The sequence below is a fragment of the Anabrus simplex genome, chromosome 3 (assembly GCF_040414725.1).
Source record: "Anabrus simplex isolate iqAnaSimp1 chromosome 3, ASM4041472v1, whole genome shotgun sequence".
Taxonomy (NCBI): Eukaryota; Metazoa; Arthropoda; class Insecta; order Orthoptera; family Tettigoniidae; genus Anabrus; species Anabrus simplex.
Genome location: NC_090267.1, coordinates 79,464,354 through 79,481,407, shown reverse-complemented (window position 1 = coordinate 79,481,407; position 17,054 = coordinate 79,464,354). Strand labels below are relative to the sequence as shown.

The window sequence follows — 17,054 nt, the reverse complement described above, 5'->3', positions numbered from 1 at the left end:
TGAACAGGAGCCTTGTGGAGAGATGGGAAGATTGGAAGGAAGAGGGAAGGAAGTGGCCGTGGCCTTACATTAGGTAGGGGCCTACATCCCGGCATTTACCCGGAGGAGAAATAAATGGGAATCTACGGAAAACCACTTCGAGGATGGCTGAGGAGGGAATCGAACCCCCATCTACTCAGGTGACCTCCCGAGGCTGAGTGGACCCCGTTCCTGCCCTTGTACCACTTTTCAAATTTCGTGGCAGAGCCGGGAATCAAACCCGGGCATCTGGGGGTGGCAGCCAATCACACGAACCACTCCACGACAGAGGTGGACTACAAAACAAATATATCATTTATAATTATCAACAAGTAAACGGCCCAATGCATAAAGTATTCCTGAAAAGGTATGCCTGTCGTCGCGATTTGTGAAATCCCTCATACCTGACAGTGAAATCGAGTAAGGTACCCGGAACTGCTTTGCACCTGGACGCTCTGACCTGCAATATATATGAAAGAATATGACCAGTGTTGAAAAACAAAAAGTGAAAAGCGAGACTCGATCCAGTGATCCAGCGATTACGGAGCTTGAACGCTAACCACTCGACCATCGCCACCTCGTGCTCCAGACTGCAACGCACCGGTACACATTCGACGCGAAAATTCTCTTGCTATTTTCTTGAAAACGCTTTAATAGTACGCCTTACTATTTGCACATTATCTTGTCCTAATAGACTACTAAAAGTTTACAAAATTTGAAGATGATCCGTGATCTCAACGTCGTGGTCTGCCCTTGTTAAACACTTGTCGTGCGCTACACTGTGCTCTGGTCCTCCGCGAGTACTTACAGTTGTAAGCGGAGGGGATCGGTGATGCGCTCTACCGCTACAACCGGATTACTCATCGGTATTACTCGCTCCGTCCCCACCTCTAGTGTACTACTTTCTTCTACTGTTGGCACCTCTCCCAGACATTAATTAACCCGCAAACCAGTGACTGGACGTAGCGTCTTACGACGATGCCCAACAACTAACCAAGAAGAAGAAGAAGAAGAAGAGGAAGAGGAAGAAGAAGTCCTCCTGATCTGTCCCATCCTCTTTGTTCCTGATGCCTCTTTAAGTTGTTTCTTTGAGTTGTTTATAAATTACGTTTCGTATTCTGTACGACAGTGTCATTAAAAATTGCGTGTTCCATTGTACATGTTAATATGGCTACGAGTGTTCTTAAAGATCCTGCTTGTCGATTTGTTCTATTTGTCTTATCAGTACCTATCCGGGTTATCGTTCATTCCTGTGACAGTAGTGGAGAAGGATGCAAATGACTAGCTAATTCATTAACTATTAACGATGTTCTTACGTTCCATGAGTATCGTTTTAGTCCATTGAATTTTATTTGTAAATTTCGGAACACCATTTATTAACATTATCTTTCTTCAGTCGAAATAAGCTACCTCTTTATGTGGTTCATGCGTCTATAAAGAAATTATTAGGCTGGAGAGGAGAAAAATTTGGTAAGTGAGTAATAATATCTATGAAAGTAGACAAGATGGAAAACAAGAGCAGGGAGAATGACAGAACCAATTAGGATATAAATGGACAAGTAAATAAAACATCAAACTGGTCTTACCCTATAAAAATCTGGTCATTCAGTTTTGTTGATTGCTTATCATCATTATCGGCACTGTTTTTAAAAATATAACATTCAGTGTAGAACAAATTAATCCTTTGAGAGGTCTGTGTGTGATACATATTTCTGTGTTGAAAATATTTGAACTTCAGTTAGTTTCTATTCTGAGTTAGAGTAATAATATTGTAATATTGTTTAAGGTATCTGTAGATAATTAGAACTGCTGTATTTTCACATGTCATTAAATTTACTCACTAAGGTGTCTCAGATTCAGGCTTACATTTCCATTATTTTCACCCAGAAAGCAATTGTCTGACGAGCTGTATTAAACTAATATTAAAGTAATTTTGGTGAAATATAGGATGAAAATCATGGTTATCAATAAATCTATGGTTAAATCCTTGATAGGTAAATTATATGAAAATTTTCATACCTTGGAACAGAGAACATAAAATCATCTTCCTGGTCTCATCTCAATTGTTGGGATCAGCACTATCTGTCACTGAGATGGCCGATTACTTATCAGTTCTTCATCTAGTCTTTTCTTAAATGATTTCAATGAATTTTAAAATTTATGAGTAGGCCTATCTTTTTGGTACATTATTCCAATCCCTAATTCCTCTTCCTATAAACAAGTATCTGCCCCAATCTCTCCTCTTGAATTCTAAATTTACCTTCTTTTTCTTCAATATTATGATCTTTCTTTCTTCAAAAAACTCCATTCGAGCTTATTTATCTACTAACGTCATTCCACACAATCTCCCCACTGATAACGCAGAACATCCGCATATTCGAGCTGCTCATCTCCTTTCTCAGCACAAAGTTTGCAACATTTTCATAATGCTACTTTCTTGTCAGAAACTACCCAGAACAAATCGTGCTGCTTTCCTGTTGATCTTTTTCAGTTCTCATATCAAGTAATCCTGGAGATGGTCCTTTTTCACTGAAACCATACCCTAATTTGTGTCTTAACAGTTACTTATATGCCCTCTCCTTTACATCCCTGCTACAGCCCTTAAGTATGCTCATAACAATATGAAAAGATCTGTAAACTTTATTTACATTCTTGTTTAGGTTATGTGATTCCCCCCAATCCCCTACCTGTGAATTAAGCCCAGTTTTATAGCTTATTGCTTTCCCAACGCCAGCACAGTCATCAAAACTATGACTGTGAATTCATATGATATGTCAAATTACTGGCCTCCTTTCATAATAAAATATATACTGAGCAATGCATGTAAATAGGAAATACCCTAAGGTCACCTTGTTTGGATGTAATTAATTTATATGAACAGTATGTACATAAAAGAGTCCCAATTATATGTGCCTAGGACAATCTGGATAAGAAAAATTCCAAATTATTTGGAGGGTGAAGAATGCTGTATGATTTTTGATCATGTATTATTAACGAGTGCCAGTAATGCGAAAAGATGTTACACAAGAAAATGTGTTTTATTCATAAGACAGCCTACAGTGCTATATGTACATTGACTGTAAAAAATGTTGTTACAGTATTGTAAAGTAAATAATAATAATAATAATGGACTGATGCAGGTCTTTTGAGTCGATTCTGTATAGGCGACCTGTGCATCTCGGAGAATGGGGCACTATGTATGATGAATTTGACCCGGAAGAATTAACTAATGAAAGTTAAAATCCTCGACCTAGCTGGGAATTGAACCTGGGATCCCTTGGGCCAAATACCAGCAGGCTAACATTTAGCCATAGAATTGACTGTAAATATTGTTCATAGGCCTTGTGTGCAGTCAAGGGGAAAATCCAAACTTCCTTGATAAATTTGGTTATTGTTGCTTGAATCTTGTATAGCATTGTTTTCCACAATGTTTTTCTGTCTTTCCAGTACAATTAGATTGGCTGCTGTCACCTTGCTCTGCTTTTATACATATGCAAGCACAAGAATTTCAAGCCCTCTGTGTGAGTTATGCAAATAGGTTTCCTTTTTCCATTTCATGATCAAATTGAGTTTCATTGCTTGACACCATATCGACAGTGTCGTCGTGTGTGTCAATTCTTGCATTTCATTTATTGTCATCCACCCATCGTCTTAATTTTCAATTCTCTCATTCCTTGGTAATTTTTCCAATGATCCTTTCATTTTGGCGTGACTGTGTAGCTCAGACAGTAGGGCACTGGCCTTCTGAGCCCAACTGGGCAGGTTCAATCCTGGCTCAGTCCGGTGGTGTTTGAAGGAGCTCATATATATCAGCCTTGTGTTGGTAGAGTTATTAGCACCGGGCGAGTTGGCCGTGCGCGTAGAGGCGTGCGGCTGTGAGCTCGCATCCGGGAGATACGGGGTTCGAATCCCACTGTCGGCAGCCCTGAAAATGGTTTTCCGTGGTTTCCCATTTTCACACCAGGCAAATGCTGGGGCTGTACCTTAATTAAGGCCACGGCCGCTTCCTTCCAACTCCTAGGCCTTTCCTATCCCATCGTCGCCGTAAGACCTATCTGTGTCGGTGCGACGTAAAGCCCCTAGCAAAAAAAAAAAAAAGAGTTATTAGCACATAAAAGAACTCCTGCTGCAGGACAAAATTCCAGCACCTCAGTGTTTTCAAAAACCGAAATATAGTTATTGGGACATAATGCCAATAACTTTATTATTATTCTTTGTGGTTTAGGAGTTCTTTCCATGATCCAACCAGAGTTATTGACTGAATCTCATCCCATCCCTGTGAAATCCATGAAACCAAATCCAACATATCCATTTGTTTCAAAGTTTAGACTAATCCTCGTCCTTCACCTACCGCCATGATCAGAATGATTAATAACTTCAACTAGTACTTCCTCTTGAGAGATTCTATCATTGGTCCAGTGGGGGTAAGAACAGTGCATGCATCTCACTGTCTTGAAGATCTTCATCCAGGTCTGATGGTGCATTATTGAGAATGAGCATTTTAAAAAGCTTTTTTTTAAAGGATTCTACTGATAGTACAGAGTTTTAAACTGTGTACTGTGAACCATATGACTGTGCTGTGTTGGGGAAGCTTGTACATCCCATTGAAGCTGGTAGCATACCCTTAGGTGCAACTGTATTGGATGGTTCATTGAAAAACCGGGTGAGTTGGCCGTGCGATTAAGGGCGTGCAGCTGTGAGCTTGCATCCGTGAGATAGTGGGTTTGAGCCCCACTGTCAGCAGCCCTGAAGATGGTGTTCCGTGGTTTCCCATTTTCGCACCAGGCACCGTACCTTAATTAAGGCCACGGCCATTTCCTTCCCACTCCTAGCCCTTTCCTATCCCATCCTCGCCATAAGACCTATGTGTTGGTGCGACGTAAAACCAATAGCAAAAAAAAAGTTCATTGATAGGTTTAGCAGCCTTTTGGAAGTTGCAAGGGTGGCAATCTGGATAATTGACTGATATGGCCTTGTATAATATTTAACACTAACTCCCAAGAACATGCAGAGCACTCTCTCTTTGTGTGTGTGTGTGTGTGGGTGCGTGTGTGCACGCATGCGTGCTTGCTGATGATGGCTTCCGTCCAGATAAAATAGTCCCCCCTTCGGATCTCTGGATGGGGACTACACGAGAGTGCGTAATCATCAGGAAGATGAATAGGCCTACTGACATTCTGCAAGTCGGAGCAAGGAATATGAGAAGTTTGAATCATTGTGGTAGGGTTTTTTTTTTTTTTTTTTTTTTTTTTTAAGTTAAGAACTTCATTTTGGTCCGTATTGAATCTAGATTTACACTATAAATTGAGGATAATTATGTCCACCTTTTCAATACTTGTATTTGTATTGAAAAGGTGGACATAATTATCCTCAATTTATAGTGTAAGTCATTGTGGTAGGCTAAAGTTACATCTGGCCTAGTTGCTATAAGTGAAGTAATTTGGCAGAATTTTTGGTCAGGTGACTACAGATTTAACGCAAATAAAACGGGAAATGGAGGAGTTGAATAAGAAAACAGGTCATTGAGTAAGCTACTATGACTAGCATAGTGAACAGATTATTGTTGTCAAGATACACTAAGCAAATGCCCACAACAGTAGTGCAGGTCTATATGCCTGCCCACGAACCTACTACGCTGGCGTAGCAGGGGGAGAGGTGATACTCCCACGTGGCACATCCCAGGTGGCGAGTAGGGGGGGCCTAACCGGCTTGCCGGCGGACTTGAGGGAAATAAAATACCTCTCGCTGACCCAACACACTACCCCCTGCGGGTGGGGCACACACATGTAGAACACACCCGCGGTATCCCCTGCCTGTCATAAGAGGCGACTAAAAGGGGCGACCAAGGGATGATTGTCTTAGAACCATGGAAATACTTTTGATTCGTACCATCATGCGGGGAACACCATGGGTTGCCTGTACTTGCGAGTAGTACCACTAAATTAGGTACAAAATAGGTTTGTGATTCGTAGCGGTAAAGAGGCTGGCCTGGGGGTTTCCAGTACCTGTGCGTCGTGCCCATGTGAGCAACACCGCGGGTCTGCGAGTAGCCTGTGTGTTGTACCGCTATGTGAACACCGTCGGTCTGCATTGCCTGTGATTAGTACACCTAGGTGAGGAGCCTCATCGGTTTGTGTTGGCTGTGAGTGGCGTCATTGTGTGAGAAACACCATAGGTCTGTGTTCCCTGTACGAAGTACAATACTGTGAGTAGTACCATCTTGTGTGGAACACCGTGAGTCTTCGCTACTTTTGATTAGTACCCCAACATGACAAATACCATGGTTCTACTTTACTCGCAACATGTACCATTCTGTGGGGCCTTAGACATGGATTTTGCTCCACTTTAGACATCAAGCATCATTATACTTTATAAGTGGTCCCTTGGTCAGTAATACTATTATTTACGATCTTTTTTTCTGAGTCTGATCCACTGTTTTTGTTTTTTGTTTGGTTCATGTCTATCCATTCGTTCTTCATGACATTTTTTAAATTTTATTTTGGTCAGTGGATGAATTTGTAGTTTTTGTTATTTCATTTCGTACCATTAGGGGCCAATGACCTTGATGTTAGGCCCCTTTAAACAAGCATCATCATCATCATCATCATCTATATGCCTACCATAGTCCGCGCAAAACTAGAATGATATTGACATCTGCTTCATCACGTGTTCTCCAGGTGTAATCGGAATGGTGTGGGAAGAAAGTGTTAGGAGGTTGTCTTCATAATGCGGAATTTGATCTATCTCATGCAACTAACAACAAAAGAGCGCAGGCCAGCAAAGAGAAGAGAGGGAAATCTTAAGACAATGTCGCTGTGTTTGCACACGCGCAGCGAGAGAGAGCTTTCCCCAGCACCGTTAACTGTGCTATCACTTTCCTAACAGTGAAGATTACTTTGTGTCTCCCCATATATACGAGGGCAAGTCAATAAGTATCTGCAATCAATTTTTATAATTTATTACAAAAAGAGTACACACTTTTTATTGATGTCATTTTGCAACATCGTCACACTGTGTTTCAATGCACATCGTCCACCGTTTCACAAGCTTTCTGATACCCTCTGCAAAAAAAAAAGAACAGTTTTGGTTGCGCAGCAAGCCACGTATGCACCACTTACAGGATTGGCCCTTGAGAGACCCAAAACACTGTGAACATCACTTTTCCTGCAGAAGGTTTGACTCTTGAATTTCTTTTTTACTGGAGATCCGGGATTCTTCCATTCCATGCTGTAACGTTTGCTCTCTGGTTCGAAGTGGTGAATCCATATTTTATCTCCAGTGATCCGTTTCAGAAACGTTTCACCTTCAATAGCATGATGGGTCCAGTAGGTGCTGACAGATTCTCACACAATTGTGCTTCTGCTCTTCATTGAGTTATTTTGGAACCCACCTCGAGCAGACTTTGTGAAAGTTAAGCCTGTTATGCATGGTTTCATATGGATAACCATGGCTAATGTGCATATGGTTTGTCACATCATTAACAATCACTCGTCTGTTATTCAGGATCAGATCATGCACTTGTTCAATATTGACATCAGTTATGGCTGCAGATGGATGCCCAGATCTTTCCTCATCCTTGATGCTCGTGCAACCACTTTTGAACTGTTCAGTCCACTGGTAAACACTTTGCTGTGGCAAAACATTGTCCCCTATTGTGCTGAAAGTCTTCTATGAATTTCCTCTCCTGGTACACCCCCGACCACAAATAACGGATTACAGAATGCTGTACTGATCTGATAATGCTGAAACTTACCACAGATTTAGACAATGATGCCATCTAGCGGCTGTTGAGCACACAATGCTATAGTCATCCTAAAGACAATTAGAGCAAAATTGCAGATACTTATTGACTTGCGTATGTAATTGTACTGTTATTCTTAAACATTTTCTCTAAAGACATGTGCTTGTGTATAACAACAGTGTAGTTACAGTTGTTTAGTCCGTTTTAAAATTGTTTGACCGAGCAAGTTGGCCGTGTGGTCAGGGTCGCGCAGCTGTGAGCTTGCTTTCGGGAGACAGTGGATTCGAAGCCCCTCTCTCAGCAGGCCTGAAGATGGCTTTCTGTGGTTTTGCAATTTCACACCAGGCAAATGCTGGGGCTATACCTTAATTAAGGGCATGGCCGCTTCCTTCCCACTCCTAGCCTTTTCCTATCCCATCGTCGCCATAAGACGGATCGGTGTCTAAAGCAGATTATAAAAAAATTTGTGTATAGTGTTTGTGTACATTGTATGCCTACCATCTTTTAATTTTAATCCAGTGACGGAAAGTGAAGGGAGGAAATGATTCAGCAAAGGCATTCCTATAAAGGGACAAACTTGGGACGTTAGTTGTTATATACCAGAGTACTTTGAATGGTAGAAAGGTGAAATGAAATGGCATCTCGCTTTTAGGAGGAACATAATATATCTGGAACAGCTTACTGTTATGGATTAGGATACAGTATCATGTTATGATATGTAACTCCCATCTCTACTGAGTACATCCCTAACATATTCATAGGGTTGAGATTGGGGGAACAGGCTGGCCATTCCAAACAGGTTGTTGTGCCTTCAGTTTTCTGCTAGTCACCAGCTTACGCATCCCAAAGTGGATAGGTAATGTCATCCAAAAATAGGAATCTTGCCCACATAGGATATCTAAAAAGCCTGACGTATTGTTGAAGGATAAAATCTGTACCTAGTCTAGCCATCAATACAGTCACAAACTTTTGGCCTGAACTATAGAACTGATTTTCCAGGTAGTAAGCAACTCTTGCGCTGAAGGTTAGTCCTAACTAGTGTGTGTTCAACAGTAGAAGAGTGGATCTTCTACTCTTGAGCATGGAGTGGGGTGAATATGAAAACAGGGTAGCTGTAATTGCCTTGCACAAGTTTGGAAAGGTCACCAAATGAGATTTTCCAAACCCTGAAACAGTTGAAAATCAGCAAGAGGTTCGTGTGCTGGACAATCCAGTGAGTATTGAGACAGGCAGTGTAAAAGGTCACACAACGGTTGTTTGTCCTCGTAGTGTGAGAACCCTGGCAGCCCGTATCCGGCAAAATCACGTCCAGAAGTAGAAGATCGGGAGCTTAACATTTCACCACAATTAATATCCCACCGGGCGAGTTGGTCGTGCGGTTAGGATCGCGCAGCTGTGAGCTTGCATACGGGAGATAGTAGGTTCGAACCCCACTGTCGGCAGCCCTGAAGGTGGTTTTCCGTGGTTTCCCATTTTTACACCAGACAAATGGTGGGGCTGTACCTTAATTAAGACCACGGCCGCTTCCTTCCCACTCCTAGGCCTTTTCCTGTCCCATCGTTGCCATAAGACCTATCTGTGTCGGTGCGACGTGAAGCAAATAGCAAAAGAAAGAAAAAATAATATCCAGGGTACTTTCTGAAGATCTTGGGTTTAGAGCTTATCGGCGGAGCACTGTATATTTCCTGACACCGCAGCTGAAGCAGCAGACGAAACTGAAATCAAGGCAGCTCCTGCAGCGGTACGCCAACAATGGGCATCGGAGAATTCTCTTTGCCTACAAGAAAGTCTTCACTATTGAAGGGAGCTTTAACTCCAGAATGATAGGATGTGTGCAGCAAGTTCTCAGGAAGTCATAAGAGAGTTTCCAAGGTCTAGAAAAGTCGCCATTCCTCCTCAGTCATGGTTTGCTGGTGGGTGGGCTTCGAGGACCCTACCAGGCTTCATTTCTGTAGGGAAAAAACAAGTGCCAAGTGAATCCTTTCCTGAAGGACTGTAGTAACATCATGTTCAACAATGAGCCCTGGACGTTTTACTAAGATTCTGCGCCAGCTCATAAAGCAAAGTTGACTCAACAGTGGTTGCAGGTCAATGTACCAGGCTTCATCACTACTGCTGAGTGCCCTTCTGGTAGTCCCAATCTTAACCCCCTGGACTTCAACCTGTGGCCTGTGCTAGAGGGAATGGTCTGCAAGAAAGCACATCCTTCGCTTGAAAGTTCGAAGCATTCCTTGGGGCAGTAGTGGCGGATTTTTCTAGTAAGACCATCCGTTCTGCAATAGATGACTGGCCAGACACTCCAAGCCTGTGTGCGTGCAACAATGGACATTTTGAAGGCTGATTGGTGCAAACTGTGAGTAATATATGTGTCTATAACATATTCAAAGGAAATTGTAAAGTCTCAAACCATATTCAGTTTATTCACAAAGTAATTTGTTACAGTATTTATGGCTAGACTAGGTAAACACACTTCCCTAAACTTGCCTGGCACAAGTAAGTGGAAGCAATGTCAGAACTCAGCTATGGGCCCCGTGAATGCCAACCCATGCTCCATAGTTAAGAGCTCTTGGGTAGACAGGCTCTGCCTTTCACAAGCCAAGATAAAGTGTGTGAGAGAGAAGGGTAAAACTCCTGTCTAAAGGCCCAGCAGGTAGTACCTTGTAAGTGCACCTTTCCAGTGTTACAGGAGATGATGATCAATGGTTTGAATTGCAGAGGACGATGTACCAACTCAACGGCAGATAAAGCAGAATAATTATCTCCACATAGCAGCATCTGTACTTCAGTGAAGTGGCTGCAAGAGGTGTACTCTAGACGAGCAGCCTTATTCAACTTCTGGCATTTGGGATAAAATGCACCTGCTGTCTCGTAGATGAACTAAGGGACTATTAAAGACAAAGCAAGTTCACTCTGACAGAAAAACCCTTGACTGTGATAGGCCTAGCAAGTCAGCAGAAGAGGTAAAAAAGTAAAAGTTGCTTTGAAAAGGAAACAGAGCCTCTAAACGAAATATAAAAATACAGACTGTGACCAATTCTTCTCATACCTTTGGCGACTCCTTGGAGCACAAAGCTAATCCAAGGAAGGTGGTGGTGATTACTGTTTTAAGAGGAAGTACAACTAGGCAACCATCCTCTATATAACACTAATCAGAGAGAAAACAGGGAAGGGATCAGACACTTCGAAAAATGAAGGTATCGGCCAAAGAAAGAGAAGGTCCACGAAGGGCGTGAAAATGAAAGACTCTCTAAGCCTCGAGTGATTAATGCTGTCAGCGTCAGAAAAGAACAAGAATTGACCAAGGGAGATCGGACAGGATAGATGAATGTGAGGAGCCTGGCACAAGTAAGTGGAAGCAATGCCAGAACGCAGCTAAGGGCCCCGTGATTGCCAACCCATGCTCCAAAGTTAAGAGCTCTTGGGGCCCCTTTCAGTTGCATCTCACGACAGGCAGGGGTTACCGTGGGTGTTATTCTGCTGTCCCCACCCACAGGGGGATAATCCAGGTAATAATAGAAGAAATAACTTTTAAGAGTAGACAAAAGAAGTGTTCCAATCAGGTGTAGGTAGGAGAGAACTGAAGAGAGGTTTTAAATTATACTTAATTGGAAATGAGGAATACAGGGGGATTTGAATGAGAATAGTGGTGAAAGATGCTTTAACACGTTGACGACGGCGTGTTGTTTGCGAGTTTATTCATTAGGAACGAAGTGAAAAATCAGAGATACGTGAACTCTAATGGATATATTACATACTATTACATATCTTAAGTTCGGCCTGTAGGCATTAAGGGTGCACTGTGTCACTGTGTGCTGAGACCGCCCGGCGGGTTTCATCGTCCAATCAATCGATCAATACTGATCTGCATTGAGGGCAGTCGCCCAGGTGGCAGATTCCCTATCTGTTGCTTTCCTAGCCTTTTCCTAAATGATTTCAAAGAAATTGGAAATTTATTGAACATCTCCCTTGGTAAGTTATTCCAATCCCTAACTCCCCTTCCTATAAATGAATATTTGCCCCAGTTTGTCCTCTTGAATTCCAACTTTATCTTCATATTGTGATCTTTCCTACTTTTATAAACGCCATTCAAACTTATTCGTCTACTAATGTCATTCCACGCCATCTCTCCGCTGACAGCTCGGAACATACCACTTATGATGTAGATGTTGATTCCCATAGGGAATCAGAAATAATTGTTCCGAATGAGTAAATTTATAATACCAATATAAATGGTCCGTTATTGGACATTATAATTTTCCAGCTAACTCATTCCTGGTTGCCAGCGTTTCGCCCCCGTGTGCTAGGCTGGGCTCATCAGTTGGTACCTAGCACACCTACCAAGATGCTGGATAGTGCATACCGTGGAGGCCACTGCGTAAGCTAATTGTAGCCACCGGCAGTGCCAATGCACTATGAGACACATTGTCTCATTATCAAAAATTGATGCCTGCTTGGCCATCAGATGCTGTAGACGTTGATTCCCATAGGGAATCAGAAATAATTGTTCCGAATGAGTAAATTTATAATACCAATATAAATGGTCCGTTATTGGACATTATAATTTTCCAGCTAATCTGTGAACGGCGCGCGATACGGCTCCAGTACATATATTGTCACGAGACCGCTGGCAGGTCTCACCGTCCAGAAGTAAAGAGTTGGCGTGATCCGCCGGCGGGTCTCATAGTCGCCAACGTGTTAAAGGAGAAAGGAAAGAGAATAAGTGACAGAATAATAAAAATTGAAATAGCATTCAAGGCAAAGAACTTCAAGATAATGCAAGTGTGTGCTGCACAATCAGGCTGCACATCACAAGAAAGAGAAGACTTTGAAGAAATGCAGAAGCAACTGGTAAAAAAGAACATGATGATAATGGGGGATTTGAATGCACACATTAGAAAAGAGAGGCAAGGATATGAAAATGTGTTTGTAATAGAAGGTTGAGGGAATTGAAATGAGGAAGGTGAGAAGTTGTTGAATTTCTGCAAAATGTATGGGTTGTTGGTTGGAAGCTCTTGGTCTAGATGGTTGGTGGTGGATTATATGTAGAGACCTACACGGATGTAGATATCTGCGAAGTTAGTGTCTTGGCGGATGCAAACTGTATGGCAGTGCAGATAATTTTGCTCATAATTTCTAAATAATGAAGTTTATTTTTACACTGAGGTAAATTCTTAGTTTTGCTTGTGGTTAGGTGACCCATGACAGTGGTATGGGAGAATGGCGATATATAAAGAGCCTTGAGACCATAAAGTCATAAATCTGACCTAAGCCTAACTGACTCCTGTCCGCAATTAAGGGAAGGAAGGAACAAGGGTCAATACGTCGGTAGTTGTCGCAAGAGAAAATCCCTCATAAACTTGGGATGAGGAGGTCTGAGAGAAGGACAGTAAGGCTGCAGACCAGGAAGTATCTTCAGTTGAAGATGTGAGTGAAGGTTAATAAGCGTCCTGCCACTTAGAACCTAACATCATAGTAAAGTCCACACTATGACACTGTTACAATGGAATTGTAATGGTTATGACAGGCATCTTACAGAGCTGCGCCAGCTAATCAGTTCGCGGCTCGTATAATCTGTATTAAAGAAACTAATCTCAAGCCAGGTCATCATAATATGGTCTTGAGAAATTTTAGACTATATTCGACAGAACGGGATTGTGCTAACCAGGGTTCCGGTGGTGGTGTTATTTTAACTCGTTCTGATACCTACAGCCGAGAGGTTCCACTAAGAACTCAGTGGGAGGCAGTAGCGGTACGTGTTTTTTGCCTGTCATAACTACGCTTTGTAATGTTTATTTCCCACCAGGCCAGCCTCCTAATATCAATTATGTAACTGATCTTATAGATCAGCTCCCACCTCTTCTCTTATTGAGTGATTTTAATGCCCATCATCCATTATGGGGCTCTGAAATGCCTTGCCCTAGGGAACGCAGTTGGAACAGTTAATAGGGGAGCTGAATTTATGCATTTTGAATACAGGCGAACCAATACATTTCAGCATAGCACATGGCACCTTCTCTCACATTGACATAAGTCTATGCAGCCGTGCGGTCATTCCCCTACTTCAGTGGGATGTACACGATGACATTTTTGCCAGTGGCATTTTCCCCATTATTCTTACCATGTTGAAACAGAAATCCATCGAGACTCCTCCCTGATGGATTCTTAAACATGTTGATTGGCCATAGTTCACATCATAGCTCTCTTTAACTACACAAATAGCCAATAGTTCACATCATAGCTTTCTTTAACTACACAAATAGCCAGAGCATAGATGATGATATAACTCATATTACACAAGTTTTTCTTGCTGGTGCTGAGGAGTCCATTGCATCTTTTTCTGGGACTCCTAAAAAAAACCAATTGGTGGAACAAAGCATTACGTCGCGTTCATAAATGCTGTCGTAGGCAGCTGACTGTGGCCAACCTGGTAACATTTAAAAAACTGCGCTAAGGCACGAGTTCTTATTTCACAGAGTAAGAAAGCTTCATGGGAAAGGTATGTGTCTTCCATGACATCGCATGCACAGTCATCTCAAGTATGGACTAAACTTCTATGAATTTCGGGAATACAAAGATCATCCTCCATACCGGGAATTCCTATTGCAGGCAGTATCGTCGCTGATCCACCCATCATCTAATCATCTAATCAGCTAATCATCTAGCAACTCATTTTGCAGATGTGTCTGGTTCTGGGAATTACCATCCTGAAGCAAGAGGCAGAACGCCATGATCTATGTTTTGCTACCCAAGTTTCAGAGAATTATAATGTGCAATGCCTTATACTGTTTTAATACATTTTAATCTATTTTTAAATAATTTTATGAGAAAGTAAGGCACTGCAAATTAGTTCTACGGATTATTTTTAATCTATATATATAAAATAATAGTTTTGTCTGTTCATTGCTTAGAATTTGAAAATAATGGTATTTCTGTATCGGTCATGTCCATAGTAACAAGGAAATGCACTTTTTACTTTTCCATAATTTCTGTCTGTATGTATGTATGTACACGCATCACGAGAAAACGGCTGAAGAGAATTTAATGAAAATCGGTATGTGAAGATGGGGGATGAGCCGCTACAATCTAGGCTAAAGATCATCTTACTCATGTTGAGTGAAATGATAGTTTAGGGGAAGGCCTAAAATTTAATTCTCAAATATTTATATTATTAGTAGTCCTCTCAATAAATACTACATAACTAAAGTTATATAGAATTAAATTTTCGATCATTTATGACATACATTGTTACCGTACTGGATTTGATAACACAGATATTAATGAATTTGTATTTTTGTTGCCAAGTCCATATCAACGCCGAGCCACGAGAAAATGGGTTAGCAGAATTTAATGAAAGCCGGTGTATAGATTTGGGGAATAAGAAACTATACCAAGTTATAAAGAATTTTATTCGCCCTGTATGAAATTGTAGGTTAGGGGAAGGCACCTAAAATTTAATTTTTAAATACCCATGTTATTAGTCCTATCGAAAAGTACTGCATAACAAAACTTATAGAGAATACAATTTCCGACCATTTATGTTTTATTCATTTTCACCGTACCGGCTATTATAAGAATGGTATTTCAGAGTCGGAAGAAAACTAAATGTGAAGGCCTACAATATTGAAAACGCATGACATTGATCAACAATAACATTACATTGACCATTGTTTGTGGTGATGTTCTTTGTCTTTTATGCTGCCGCTCAACTCGGATAGACGGAATTACTGCTGCATACCGAGTAAGTTATAACAGACTGACTGAATACTGGCGGGAAATAGCTGGGGAGTTAGAAAACTTTCTTCTTTAGCATGTCATTCCTCTGGTTTATACATTTTCTGATACCGTTCTGCTGGTACGTAACTCACTGGTTCATCATAGTATTCCAGCTATTCGATCCCTACTCTGACGTGCTGGTTTGAATGAGCAGTGTGCACTGTTAAGGCAAGGGTTCACTTAGTAGTAGTATGATCTGGTCTAGAATTACAATTTAGGCATATTCCAAATTATAGCTCCACAATTCACTAAGTAACTCAAAATTCAACCCTGAAAAGAGCCTTTTCTTAAAAAGAACTTCTTCCTCTTCACTTTTATTAAATTCTACATTCATTTTATTCGAAATTAGCAGTGAAGAGGGGGTTTCTCCTCTGGCTTGGAGGAAAAAACTGCCTCCAAGTCAGATAGATTTTTCCGCCGCCAGTGTAGTGAATTGAGATTTTCCGACTCATCGGGTACTCCTAGGAAACAGATTAGTAAAAGGGCATAGTTTTTGCTCTGGGAATCTTCACTATTCGCCCTCCCCGCCCCCGAAAAATGGCTGAGTGTTCACGTTATCACGGCCGTCTGCGGCCTGGTCATTCGAGCTCTGGAACTTTGTCCTGTTAGATCGGCAGCATAGTATTGTTCGTTAAAAGTGCGAAAACGTATGGTTTTTCATTTGATCAAGTATTTCATGTGAAATCATTGCTTTTACTCGCGCCATTCCTTCTGCCGTCATTGTAATGACCTATGTTCATTTCAGTTGGGAAAACCGCTAAGACAGTCTTTCTGAGGGTGTAAGAAGGCAGATGGAGAGTGAGTGTGTGCCATTATAATGAAAACTTCCCAACCTGATTGTTAATGATGGTAGGCAAGCAAGCCTACCATTATAATGAAAATTCCCTAACGCAGTCTTCATATGAGAAAAGACGTTTGGTGATTTATCCGTCGCGTTTCTAGGGTAACAGTAAGAGCTATGCAATTTAATACAGTCTTGCTGACGTGTACTCTACCTAAACTACAATTCTGTATACAATGTAGAATTCCGTAGCGAAGCACGGGTACATCAGCTAGTTCATAATAATTTTCTTCATCATTATCTTTTAAAATCTAGTTAGCAGGTAAATTTTAATTATTATTTCATTTCTTATCATTTGGGCCGATGACTAGATGTTAGGCCCCTTGAAACAACAAGCACCATCATCATCAGACTGGGAAGTTCCGCAACAGATCTCATCTTTGCAATAGGATAGCTTCAAAAACGGCATTATGAATTTGGAAATAATCTACTGACGTCCTTTTTGGGTATTGAAAAGTCATATGATACTATACAGTACGTTAAACTTTTAGTGATACTTCAGCTCCCTAGTGCTAAATCAGTGAACCTTGGGTTATCTTTGAGATTCGTATTGGCAACCTTGGACACACAAACTATGAATCGATTATGCATTGCCATGAGACATCTGGCATACATTTTACGTACTAGTACTGTTGTTGTTTACACAGCAAGGCCAAAATAATGTGTGTGTAATACAGTTGT

General features: G+C 41.3%; 1 protein-coding gene across 3 annotated transcripts in view; it reads left to right on the top strand.

The window, feature by feature from the left end:
• The first annotated feature begins 1,112 nt into the window (after positions 1 to 1,112).
• LOC136865988 (coiled-coil domain-containing protein 28A) overlaps positions 1,113 to 17,054 on the top strand; it is a 113,133-nt gene continuing 97,191 nt past the window's right edge. For 2 of the 3 annotated variants that reach the window (XM_067142585.2, XM_067142584.2), the window contains exon 1: positions 1,113 to 1,488. The gene's annotated coding sequence lies outside the window, so the exon portion shown is untranslated. Of the gene's footprint in view, positions 1,489 to 11,606; positions 11,729 to 17,054 lie in introns of those variants that run through there. The other variant, XM_068226583.1, reaches the window with a different exon arrangement.